Source organism: Dipteris shenzhenensis, chromosome 15 (assembly GCF_047967505.1).
Source record: "Dipteris shenzhenensis isolate YYH24624 ecotype China chromosome 15, Dip_SZ_1.0, whole genome shotgun sequence".
Classification (NCBI taxonomy): Eukaryota; Viridiplantae; Streptophyta; class Polypodiopsida; order Gleicheniales; family Dipteridaceae; genus Dipteris; species Dipteris shenzhenensis.
Window position 1 is genome coordinate 6,282,237 of NC_141610.1, and position 13,525 is coordinate 6,295,761.

Consider the following 13,525-nt stretch of genomic DNA (forward strand, 5'->3'; position numbering starts at 1 on the left):
GATTGCGAGAGCTGTCATGTTTAGCATCTCCTGAATCTCTTTCTGTCCCACAATCTGCGCATGTACTTCTTGGACCTTCTCTATGGCTTCTATGCTGCTACAAGCTTTCAAGCTGCAATCAAAGGTGACAGCTTACAAACAGACACCGTCTAGTGATTGCATCTCAAATTCAGCGCTTTCCATCTTCAGTATATCCTAACAATTAGTGCATGAGATTACACTTCTAAATGGCAGCTTGACAAACAATTCCCATGCTTTTGCAAGCGAGCCACATTTGGGATCTAGGTTGACGCCAACTAAATGATCTCTTGCAGATTTTTGTCTTGCAATCTCAGCATGTATGTCTTGGCCTTTGCCTGCAGAAGATTTCTAGCTGCAAACAAACATGACAGCATTCAGAGAGATGCCCTTGTGTTGCATCTGTTCAAAACAGATCAGTGCTTACTCACAAATCCCCTGCTGAGTATATCCTGCAGCCCAGAATATCAAAGGCCTCTCGTGCTTTTGGAGATTTGGCATATTTGTCAACCAAGGTACTGCCAACAAAGGGATTCCATTGCAGTTTCTGTTTGGCAATCTACGTTCTTATTTCTGCTCTAATGGTGCCACAAGCTGTCAAGACACACCCTCCAGTTGCATCTGTTCAATAAGGTGCACTACACCTTGATGATTGAACACTTTGCATGGTTTTACAGGTGAACCACATTTGGCATACATATTGTCCGAGGCATTGCCAACGAAATTCTGTCTTTACAATTCCTCTGGCAATCTCAGCGTGTATTTCCCACATCTTTCAACTATCACATGCCTTCAGGAGGGCTACAAACGTACATTTGCTAGGACGTAGAGTCCTCTTGCATTTGAGGGCAAGCCGCGGTTCCCCACATTCAAGGATTGAACAAGTCCAAGATGCTCAGTCCTATCAACCAACCTCTTAAAACAGCAAGATTGGGACATATATGAAGTTCAAGCCCGCAAACGCTTGGTATACTGTAGATTTTTATCTTTCCTGCAACCCTGCAAAACCCATATAAGCGTTTCAACCGAAGGCAGCTGGGACATCCTTCCAGAGAAATGATACATGCATTCACCTGTACTGCAGAACTAATGGTGACCTTACACTCCGCTAGCTCCTCCACGTCTTGAAAGTTTGACCGAGCCTGGTTACTTGATGCTGTGGTACAGTGCATTACTATATTTGCTTGAAGACTCCTCGTTATGCCACATGTCAATAATCGATCCTTGATTTTAGCCCACGCCAAGTTCTTCGCAAATTTCTCGTTAAAATCTACAGCCCTTGGATTTCTGTCAGAGATCTCAAACAGCTTCTCGTACCGATGGGCTACTGGCATTTGGCTTTCATTTTGGTCATGCTTTGCAGATAGCTCTGCGAGTCCCTCTCAAGTGTCCGCGGTAGGCAGACAGTGAGGCGTAATCGTAAGCACTGCGAACTATGCTGGATTTTATTTTTTTTCCCGTTTTTTTTTAATTGTTAAATGAGACTGTCGTAGAAACGAACACTAATTTCTTTTGTAGTTTTTGGCCTGCCCGGGAGAAAGGCTTTAGTGAAGGGTTGGTTTTGCTCGCGATGATAAATGTCTATTTTTGGCCTGCCTGGGTGGCAATATTGGATTGGTTTTGGTGTTGGCTGCGTGCAACTGGTCAGTGATGCACATAACACGTAAGCGTGGCTTGCTTACTGAAAAAGTAACTTATACTTGCTAGACAAAATTGAACCAAAACAAATCAAAGTCGACACACATGTACTACAAGAAATAGAAAGACTACAAAAAGAATCAGCATGGCAATTTCAACAAATAGATTGGCAAACATTTGAAAACAAGAAAATCAATATCCAATCACTAAACACAACGTCGTTTTCAATCCATAAGAAAAATATATTAACAACAAACAACCTCATGGCCAGCAAACATAATATGCTTTCAAGAAACACATGCAACAAAAAACAATATACTACAACTACAAGGATTTCTAAATATTCATAGGGAAGATGGATATGGAATAGCGACATACTACAAAAAAGAAATGCAACTAAAAGAAAATCATTACAGAATAAAAGATGGAGCTGAGTGCCTACTTACAATTTTCCACACAAAAAAAACACAATTCGGATATTTAATGTCTACAAACACCCAAAAATGCAACCAGAAAAGCTTCGTCAATGCTTGCAAGAATTATACAACATACAAAACACAAACACAATAACTTACATTGCGAAGACTTCAACATCAACTTCCATAAGCAAACAATTCATCTAAAAACACTAAAAGAATTCATGCATCAAATACATATGACTCAATTAATAAGTTCACCAACAACTATATATGGATCCACTATAGACCATATTTGGACACAAATAACAACATACAAAATCTAATCTCCGGGAAAGACTTTGCCTATTGGTTCAATCACTCAATTGTTTACACAACAATTTAAAAATTATTATATTAAAAGCATGAGGGCAGGCCCAGTGAAATATAATTCACCTTGTTTGAAGTTTAATGTAGTTAACTCATAATTGAAAGATTCAAAAATAGCCAAACGTGTTCATGTCGGTAGCTAGACACTATTAAATGACACTGAGAAATGAACACTGTTTTCTTGAAGAAAAAATAGATTTTTCGAAAGGAACACTGATTTATCGAAAATTAATGTGGGCAAATCATAACAAAATTACTCAAAAGTAGCCGAAAGTGATGATATCAGCTCAATGTTTTTGTGCATGATTCGAAAAGGACTAACAAAAATATAGGCTAGATTCGAGCCCCCACAAAATGCAATTAAATAAGTCTCCTCCGCTTTAAGTAGTAATACTTGCTAAGACTTGTTGGGTTTCCTTTTATGTTATTGTAACCCCTTGAGATCGATGTTGTTCCTAGGTGTAGAATGTGTTGGCGCTCCAAGGTATTTGCCTCTTTTTTGCTTCGAGTCAACGCTAGTATGTCCATCAAGAAGTGGCTTTCAAATGGGGTGTACCTGTGTACATCATCAAGCATTTTAGTTGGTGGGTTAGTCTTGTGCTGTTGTAGTCACTTTACAGCGTCTGTAGTTTGGCCAATGTATTTCTTTCCATTGTCAAGACAATGATGCAATAGATAAAATTCATTACCGAAGTCTCCTTTTCGGTTCTGGGGCTTTGGTCTGGTCTCTGAAGGTTTGTGGATACACTGGAGAAAAGTGTTAGTATAATTTCACGATAACTACTAGTTGAAATGTAAGAGTGGACATGATGGTTGTTTTAAAGAAAATACCTATTTTATTCCGGTAGTGCAATGTACGGCATGGATACAAAGTGAGTCGATTTTATGTCATGCAAGATACGAAGATTCTGACGAGTAGTCACTCGAGAGAGCATGACATATGTATGTCCTGGAGCAAACGACTATCGTATCATGATTAATGCTTTTCCTTGTAGTGTTGTGCCTTGTGACTTGTGGCCAATCATGGCGTATGCGAGTGTGATTGGGGATGACATTTTGTGGTACCACATTCCATTCAGCACCTTTTGTGTGTGCTTTGAGCATCTAAGGAGATTATACACTCTCTTGTTGAGGAGATGATGGCATGATGTTGTTTCGTCCCACTCCAGCCTTTGAATAGTTGTTGTTGCTCCATTGGCCACCCCGATCATCAAGTTGATATTCTTTGTTAGCATGATTTTTTCCCCAATTACTACATGTGGAACTTCATGGAAATCAGGGTCCATGATCCAATCTTGTAATTCATCAATGTTGGTGGCATTCATCCACGACTTGGAATGGTATGATGTGGGAGCTCGCGAATCGTGATGTTAATATTGTGTCATTAAATAGATGTACGACCTATCTGTGAGTGCATAGAATAGTCGTCTTTGTGTCAATGAATGTTGCAGCATCTTCTTCTGTGATCATGAGGCCACCGAGGAGCCACCGAGGTATCGTTGGATCTGAGAAGTTGGTGGTGTTGTGCAAATCATGTTTAAGAACGTATTGAATTCTAGATCTTCCAGGTGCCGTATGGATGTGTGCATATAGTGAAATCTTCCCATTCTCTAGAAGGGAAAATTAGTAATGTGGCATTTGCAGCAATAGTCCTTTGCACCGACTCTACATTTGCATACCGGTGGCAGTCATTGCATATCGCTGAAAAGAATCACCTTCTTGGATTGGAATGGGTCTAGCTTACTGTTGTTGCAAAACTCACATAGGTGTCGAACCACTAGGTTCATCATTTGGGACGTCATCGTAGATATCTTGTCAATGATGATTGTGTCTAATGTAAGTAAAGCATAGTAGCATTCATCTGATTTGGCAAGTGTGCTATGAAACATATCGTTCTTCTTTGGAAGGGTAAATTGATGATGGATTATTGTCGCCAGGCAGCTCACGCAAAGTGCTACAACACCAATTGTTGCTAACAGAACTATGGATTTTTTGTGCAAAGCGTGGTTGTATGTAATGTACTTGATCATGAATGTCTTACATGAGCCAGGTGTTCTGCAAACAATGTGTAGCCCGCTTCTATCTCGAAGATGTTTTTGTAAATAGCAGATTGATCTTCTGTCGACGTCATATTTTCCATGCCTTTCAATTTGTCTAGTAGTTGTAGAATCTTGATTCGGCTCCTCTCGATTGTGTTGTCACTTGCATCCTCGCAAATGGTAAGAGAAGTATCATCCATGGCTCATAGAGGACTCTTTTGCAAGATCATGTTGGTTATTTATTGTCTTATCTCATCGACAAGCATATGAATCTTACAGTAATTCAAGACAAGTGTATCGATGTCATGCTCTACCTAGATAATCCCATGCATGTGAAATTCCAAAAAGTACAACCTTGTTTGATTGGATGTCGAGAGCAATTAATTCTCATTCCTAAAGGGTACCTTCTTTAGCAATTCGTTGAAGAAGAAACCCTCAAAGTGGTGGGCGGGATGGTAATCTGTGAAGTGTACAAGTTGTGCTGGGATATATGTACTTGCCAAATAAATCCTTCATCATTGCATGGGTTGTCTCGCACTTTCATTCCTTTTGGAGCATGAAGGATTTCCAATATTGTTGAAATGTGAGGTGCTATAGTACGGCTGGGCGTGCGCACTAGTATGGCTGGGCATGCACAATAAGTGTCAATTGGATGCATTGTTGCGACACAATAGTTTCGCAAGTATCTTTGACAAAGTTCCAGAGGGGAGAGTCAATCAAGTACACAACTTTGCTGCGATGGATTGTTGGTACTTGCAAACATGCCAATGTTGCCTTGGTTGGTGACATTGGTTTTGACAAGACGTATGCTGAGATCATATTTAGCTTCAATGGATCTAGCATCTCAAGACCCAGTCACTTGGCATCTTCGACATTTAGGTTTAGTCTATCTACCGATTCTGTTTTCATTGCATACTTCAGCAGATAGTACAATAGACCTATATTTGTGATTCTTTGAATATCCATATGTCATTGCCATAATAACAAAATTGCAGCATGATACGGTATGACATTTCAATGCTTTTGATTTGGGCGATAATACAACCATCGATGTGTCTTTGGACCTATTGACGACTTTGTGTCTGGATGGTCATTTAATGGAAAGCCATACTTGCATTTGCCTAAAATCTGTGGATCACTCTTGCAAGAATTGTTGCAATTATGTATTTGCTTTCTTTGCACCATCCTTTGTAGTTTTATCTCTGAGGAAGCATGCAAAAGCTATGGAACCCGGTCTTCTTCATGGAACGTGGGTGTCTATTTCATTTGTCACTTGCTCGACAGCATAATGTGCACATGAAGCGATCCACGATTTTGCATTTCATACCTAATCAAGTAATGATTGACTCTTCCCAACAAGCCGTTGTTGCTAAGAATATATTGTTGCAAGAAAGGTTGCAACCTGAGGTGGATTATATGGTCATCTTCAACCCAAATTCCATTGCCATAGCTTCAAGACATGGAGCATGACATGTTGGACACAAGAACAATGCTACATTATGAGGAGAAGATTTCAAAGGATGTGGGCACAGCCATGAAGTTCACATTTGGTTTTGAATGGGCAAGGTTGTCTTGGTCCTTTCCACTCCATATGCTTTGCTTGGGGAAAATTGGAGGAGTAGCTTGATGGACAAAAGGGTGACTTGTTTCCATGTCATGCGTGTAAGGACAATGTGGTTATTAGATCATTATAGACATTGTATTTTTCTTTTGGTACAAGAGGTGGAAGGAAATAGGTACCCATTGGCTTTCCATTGACTTCAACAATGATGACAACACAACGATATATTCACCTATTGAGCTAGATGGGAAAGATATCACAAGTGTGACTATCACATCATAATGGACTCTAAATGACGTCCAAGGTCACTTTTTGGTCAGTTTTTGTTTATGCCTAAGAAGTTAAAATACTATTTAAAAATTGGTTGTATTGGATTATTGTTTGGCTTCATGTCTTAATTGTTAAAAACTATGCTTTTCAAGATATTTACCTCTTTTGGGCTTTTTAAAACTACATGAGGGTGTAAGAGCCATTTGTTATTCATGTTCACTCTTCCATAGCTAGAATTTCCCTAATCATGCTAGTGCCTCCAAGACCCCTACCATTTTCACCATAATCTCCATGGATTCAACATGAGCAAGATTCTGTGAGTTCATCTCATGAACCTCATTTTTTGATAGGGAGAATGAGCTTTTCCCCCTATTTTGCAAGAGCATAGATGTCATAGGAACATGCTAAGGAAAACCCCTTCCATGAACTCATCAAGTACATGTAAGATATTATAAAGGATATTGGATATCAGCTTGAACCTATGAAGTGATGGGTCCCCTTAGAATGTCTCACCTACCTCTCCTTTGAGGAGCCTTGATTCATAAAGCATCCTAATTGTATTGTCTCTAATCTTCAACATGTTTCTTATATGGATGTTGATATCAAGAGACTTCTAGACTTTGGTATAGTAGGGAACATAGGACCTAGGTTTTGTCTCTTAGGAGATGACTTTTATTTTTCTCCTACAAGAAGCCCATCAAGATGAAGATCCCTCATTATCACATCCTACCTCCATCCTTGATTCTGAGATCCTAGTCATTCAAGATGACTCTGAACTCTATGTGGAAGAAACACTTGATGAGAAACCTGAGGAGATTCAAGCAATGGAAGCCTTGAAGTTGCTCTAGAACAATCCAAGCCATGGTCCTCAACTAGCATAGAGCTTCCATCCACCTTTGCAACATGCCCGACGATCTAAAAATGGATATTTGACATTGATCCCTCTCATTATCGATGGAGAGGAATATATACTCCTCCATGACATTTGGTTTGAGGGAGGATGAGGCACTTGGAGTTTTGTTTGATTTTGAAGTTGACATTAGTGTCAAAGATCTCAAATTTCTAGGAGACCTAGAACAATTTCTTTGCATACTGGCAAGTTTAAAGAATGCAGACCCCTCAACCTACGATGATGCCATAATGAGAAAATGTGTCGTTCATCAGGGCTACATTTTGAGAACAGAAACCCACTTTCTCACTACGGCATGAATTTGGGCCTTCAAAGGGTGTCTGGAGGCCCACGTTCATGCCATAGCAAGAAAGTGGACTTTTGTGCTCAAAATGTGGCCCCGATGAACATTACCTTTCACACATTTTTTCTATGGCACAAATTAGGGCCTCTGGACAACTGTAGAGGTCCAAATTGAAGCCAATGGCCATGGGTCTAAGTAAAAGTGCCGTGCTAGTGTTATATATCATTCCAATCCTATAACACTCTTTGCATGTATAGCATAGAGATTAGAGTCCTTTAGAACTCTAGTCACCATCTACTCTGTGGCCTTCCATAGCACCTATCACATCTATCTTGTACTGTTGTGTTATTCGATGGGCCACATGTTGAAACGAGGCATGAGGGACAAGGCTCTCCATAGTAGTTTGAAAGTTTTGAATCTTCTAGAGAGCTTTAATGCCTGGTCGCCTCCTCCTCTTCAACTTAGGAATGGGTTGGCATACAATAACATGGCTCCATTGTCTATGGTCTACTTTGAATTTTCTCCTTTGGTTCTCTAGCATTTTCTCCTCTTGGGAATTAGTTTGCATGCTATTCTTTCTCCTTGGGCAAGGATGTTGGAGAGGGGAGTTTCCTGTAGATTCATGATCTTGCCCAACCCTATGAAAGTGTTGTTAAGAGGAGGATTGGGACAAGGACTATCTTGTTGTAGACTATCTTGTGGATTAGGATTTTGGGTGTCAAGAAATGGAATAGGGCTTCTTTGTGTGGACGGACTAGGGTTTCTTGTGGATGGACTCAGTTTCTTGGGGATGGAGTAGGGTTTCATTCTATGGATGAAAGAGGGGATGAACTTTAGTTTCTATTTGTGATTGGAGGGGGGAATGGAGTAGAGGATTGAGGAGGGAATGCTGGAGAAGGTCAGGGGTGGGGTAGAACAATCCTCTTGGGTATGCTCAAAGGATGCCATACTAATGGGGGATGAAGTCTGGGAGAAAGAAGAAGGCTGGGAGGAGCAAGATGCTTCTCATGCTACCCTAGTAAGCATTGCGAGGGTTGCACGTCAAGGCTTTTGTTTGGCAATGTTCTTAGTTCTAGCCATAGGAATTGAGAGTGAAGTCTGAGTTTAAGTTGACTTATATAGAAAGTTTAAGAGAGTCTTTTTGGCCCCTCTTTTTAGCACTCTCTCTGCCCCCCTTCTCTCTCTCTCTCTCTCTCTCTCTCTCTCTCTCTCTCTCTCTCTCTCTCTCTCTCTCTCTCTCTCTCTCTCTCTCTCTCTCTCTCTCTCTCTCTCTCTCTCTCTCTCATGCATGCACACACGCACCCCCACACACACACACACATGCACGCACGCACACACACACACACACACACACACACACACACACACACACACACACACACACACACACAACCCCCCCCAAGCTCCCCACACACAAACACACATACACACACATTTATCTAACTACATATTTGCAAATTTGAAACAAGCGATTGACTCCAAACAGTATTCACTTTATTCGTCATACAACATTTTTCATTCATCAAGGTTCTCTATGGATTGATCGGCTCCCTTGTCTTATCCTATCTTGCAACAATGAGCAATGCCTCAACTCCCTTTAGATGGCTTCCAAGTTCCAAGCAACACATCTCCTTGTCTTCTCATCACACGAGATGAACCACTTGCACAATTCTTGACTCCTTTAACTTCTCTCTCTTGAGAGTCCTACCTAACAAACATCTATAAAACCAATCAAACATTTCATCGAGTGCATTGCTATGGGTGATACCACCACCATGCCTTGAATTCCTAAAGTAGGTTGCCTTTTATTTATAGTGTGTTTCTTCAATATGCCAAATGGATGGAGGAGTCCATTTCTCCACAAACCACAGTGCATGTGCATAAAGAATATGTTGTAGAATGAACCTTAATTAGCAACATAAACCGGCATAAGGATAATGCACAAGACTTCAATATAAGGAGAATTACAAGGTAATGTATAATATCTAGATTCCCCCATGCTTTTCCCATCAATGATATGAATTTTCTCAATGTGTCTTCAACCTTTCATAATACTTCTCATCGACTTGACCTTGTCGAAGCAACCTTATTGATTAATTGAGATTTTTCCACACTTTTCTCTCAAAGGAACTATTTGGGGATGTGAAGCTTGGTTGGTAGTGCATCACACAAAGCTTTCCAATACTCCAAACCTAGGATGTTGTGAGATAAGGTATGTGTTTCTTTTGGGCATTCTGGTTGGACAAGAATATTCTTACTTGTCCTCTATCCATGGATACTTTGGTAGAAAGATTTTGTGACTTTCCTAACAATTTCTTGTCCTCCTTAAGCTTCACATGGCCTCCATGAAATCTTATCCTTGAAAGTAGTTCTTCATCTTTTGCAAGGCACTCTATAGAATAGTTCTCCTAGCCTCACATTCCAAGCACAAACTAGATTGGGGTATAGTAATTGGCTATGCACAAGTCAACACATATGTGTACTCTCCTCAATGGGATATGCAAAAAAAAGTCCCACTTAGGATCCTTTCTGTCATGATCAGGGGTTGTCCTTTAGTTGTATGAGAGAATGGCATTTTCCCTTTGTAAGCTTCCCTTTTGCATTTTTTGCAAGTGGGTGCACTACAAGCACGTGTATTTAGTGTTTGTATCACAACCATACAAGCACTTTTGAGTGTTTTCAAATCACTTGCTAGATGCCATTCAACTTAAAATTTACCATGCCTTCCCATCCACTAATAATAGTTGACCTTCCTCTTGTCTCTGGATAATTGATGGATGTCAGTTCTCTTCTGGAGTCTCAAATGCAACAAGCAGACATATGTCCTTTTCATATTGGACCAAGAAACCCTACACAACTTCCTGATCCCCTTGAACAAAGTGCAAGGCCTTGTTCATAATGAAAATGCTTACCCTCTCCAGCTTGTGCCCTTTGACCAATTGAGATTCATCCATCTTTTTTTTTGAACTCATAAAATTTTTATATTATAATCATAAGATATGTACAATCAAGACCTTGTCATACAGAAAACCCTCCAAAGTGGTAAGTTAAATCATTCAAGATAATATCTATAGCATTATGAAGAGTGTCAAAAGTGTAATGCAACTGGATCAGCCCACTGATTCTTCTTTGACTAGAAAGAGAGGGGAGATAACATGTGGCTGCGAGTCCTAGGGAGGGATGTTGCATCTAGTGAAGACTCTATGGTGCTCTTCAATCTCCAACTATAGCTGTGAGAGTTATTCATTGTAATTATGAATGTCTTGACCAAGTTAAAACCTACCTTGAAGCAGATAGTTAAAACACTAGTTCTAAAAGAGAGGAGCATTTCTAAAAAACCAATGAGCAAAGAGTAGTTCAGCAAATGATAGACTCATCTTTAAATTGCATGACATTACTAGCAATACAAATATACCTTAGTGAATGTGCTCTAATAAATGTGCAAGCAGCATAAGATGTCTTCATTGCATCTCCCAATAGCAAAGACTTCCAATTGAGGGGTTTTCCTATGTGGAGTTGAACACATTTCTAGACCTTCCTAGCACCAAGGCATGTGATAAAGAGATGGAAGGAATCTTCTTTGACAAGACCCATCCCCTTTACCAATCCTTAAGCTTTCTACAATTAGTCCACATAGCTTTATGCAATATGAGCCAGAGTATGTGGACATTTTTCTAGTGTTTTTTTGTCCCAAATAAGCAACAAGAATCTACTTCTCCATTTGAACATGTTGTCAAAAAGATTCCACCTGCCATTCAATGTTGTAACTGATTCTTCAATACATTCTAAAGGCGTTGGAATAGGTAGGAAGTGAGACTTCCAATCCAAGTTGTAAATTAGAACTCTACCTCCTTTCCAAGTGACTTCATTGTCCCATTAAGAGCAACCTAACCATAGCCAGTGCCTATTGATCTTGATTGGGCAATCTAAATTTCCTTCTAATTTCATGCAAATCTCTCCATATGATATTTTTTTTACTCCATAGTTGTTCCCAAGTTTAAAGACCTTTTTTGAAAAGATGCCAAGCCCTCATCAAGTCAACATCATTCAAAGGTTGAATTGTTAAGAACACAAGTACTCAAACGGAGTCTAGCCCCATAAAAGAACTTTTACCAAAAAAGATAATATGTCCTTTAATCTCTTTAAAAGCATACCACAAAACTTTCCATACTTGACTCTCCTTGGTCATACAAGGCTCTAGGTTACAAATGGAAGACATCAATGGGTAGTTTCTCCATTTAGGTGCTCTTAAAGGCCGAACAAACTTGAAATTTATTAGTAGTAAGTTAGCCTAGTCCATGTCAAGGTGAGTTATAGCTCTTACGATCCACGTGGTTGCTAATTTGAAAGCTACTTGCTGGATGTTGACCACATCTAGTCCTCCTTCCTCCTTTGTCCTAGTGCAAAAGGACCACCTTACCTTAGATATTCTTCCCCTAGTGTCACTACCCCTCACAAGAAAGGTCTATAGATTTTGATAATTTTTCTAGTCTATAGCTTGAGAAGGGCACCAACAAGACAGATAAAAGATAGACATGGGGTAGATATAATGGTCGAGCACTACCCTTCTTCCTGCCAAATTTGCATGGAATCCCCTCCATCTATCAAGCTCACTCCTTAGTCTGTTGAGAAACCACTCCCACCTTTCTTTCATACTAATCTTGAACCCCATGGGTATGCCCAGTCCTAGCAAAATTTTTTTGCAACCCTTTTGTCTTAGTTGATCCTGATCTTTTCTTGGCAATTCTGCATAACCCATTTTAGAATGGTTTAATATCGATCCTAAGGCAAGATAAAAAATGTCTAAACATCTCAAGGCATGAGTTTGATCACTCCTCCATTCTGAATCAAATGGTCTAGAAGGCTACCCACCACCATACATTTGTGCGATAGCTTGAGCAACCAAGGTCCAACAAAGTCCAAGAAGACTTTATAAAATTATATGGGCAAACCATATTCACTAGATGTTTTGCCATTAGCAATAGTAAAAACTGCCTCCTTTAGTTCTTGCAATGAAAAATCAATGTCTAACTTTGAGACCAAATTTTTCTTTGTTTGTTGACAATTGAGGCGAGCCTCTACTAACTTGCCATCAAGAATATCAATAGTACTCAGCATCCCTTGGAAATGTTTAAGAATTATTTCCATGTTTTCCTCAGTTGAGGAGGCACAGGAGTATTCATCTTTCTTGAGGAAAGGTATTTCTTCCTGGGCTCTCTTTTTTATGATTAACTTGAAATTTTATTGTTGTTCTGTCTATTTTACCAGCCCACCAATCTCTAAAATAAACCCTTGCAATCTGCAATCTCAGTTGTTCTAAAAACCTAATTTCCTTCCTTTTAATGTGAGTAGCTGATGTTGAGCCTGAGTGTCTAAGCACTTGCTTTGTCTTCCAAATACTTCAATTCCTTTTCCACAGCCTATTCATTCTTTTACTCTAATAATTCTTCTATTTTTCCTTGCCTCTTTAAGGATTCTCTGAGTTTTTGATATTACATCTTGCCACCCTTAGGAGCACATTTTTGCTGAGGAGAATACTAACTGCCACACTCTAATAATGTATTGTTATACAACCTGAGGGCTAAAGCGAGAGGGGTCAGCTTTAAACAAGAGCTAGCCTTCTTGCCAGACTAAAAATCTATCCATGTCAGGACAAGTTTGTGGTCTAAAAGAGTCAATAAAGAAAAAAAATTACACTTCATCTCCAAAGATTGGTCTAAAATTGTTTGAGACCTATAAATTCCATCAAGCATGGCTTCTCTTCTAAGTTCCCCAATTTGCCAAATTTATATGGATTCTCTTCTAAGTTTCCCAATTTGCTTGTTGTACCCAAGTGAAGATACTAGTTTTCCCTGTGTCTACTACTAATTGTAGATTTCCTTTAAGCTCTTCCCATATCTGCATATTCAAAACCCTCAAAATAGAACCTTTCTTTAGCCATCTATCCCCTACATATTCAACATATTAAAATCCCCTAAAAGCACACAGTTATCAATCATATTGAACCATATTAAAATCCTC

General features: G+C 39.5%; 1 long non-coding RNA gene across 1 annotated transcript; it reads right to left on the minus strand.

The window, feature by feature from the left end:
* Positions 1-880: 880 nt before the first annotated feature.
* LOC147893265 (uncharacterized) lies at positions 881-1,352 on the minus strand. Its single transcript, XR_015542284.1, has 2 exons — positions 1,116-1,352; positions 881-1,017 (listed from the first exon to the last, which is right to left on the minus strand). It is a non-coding gene; the product is annotated as an uncharacterized LOC147893265 (long non-coding RNA).
* Between the last annotated feature and the right edge of the window lie 12,173 nt (positions 1,353-13,525).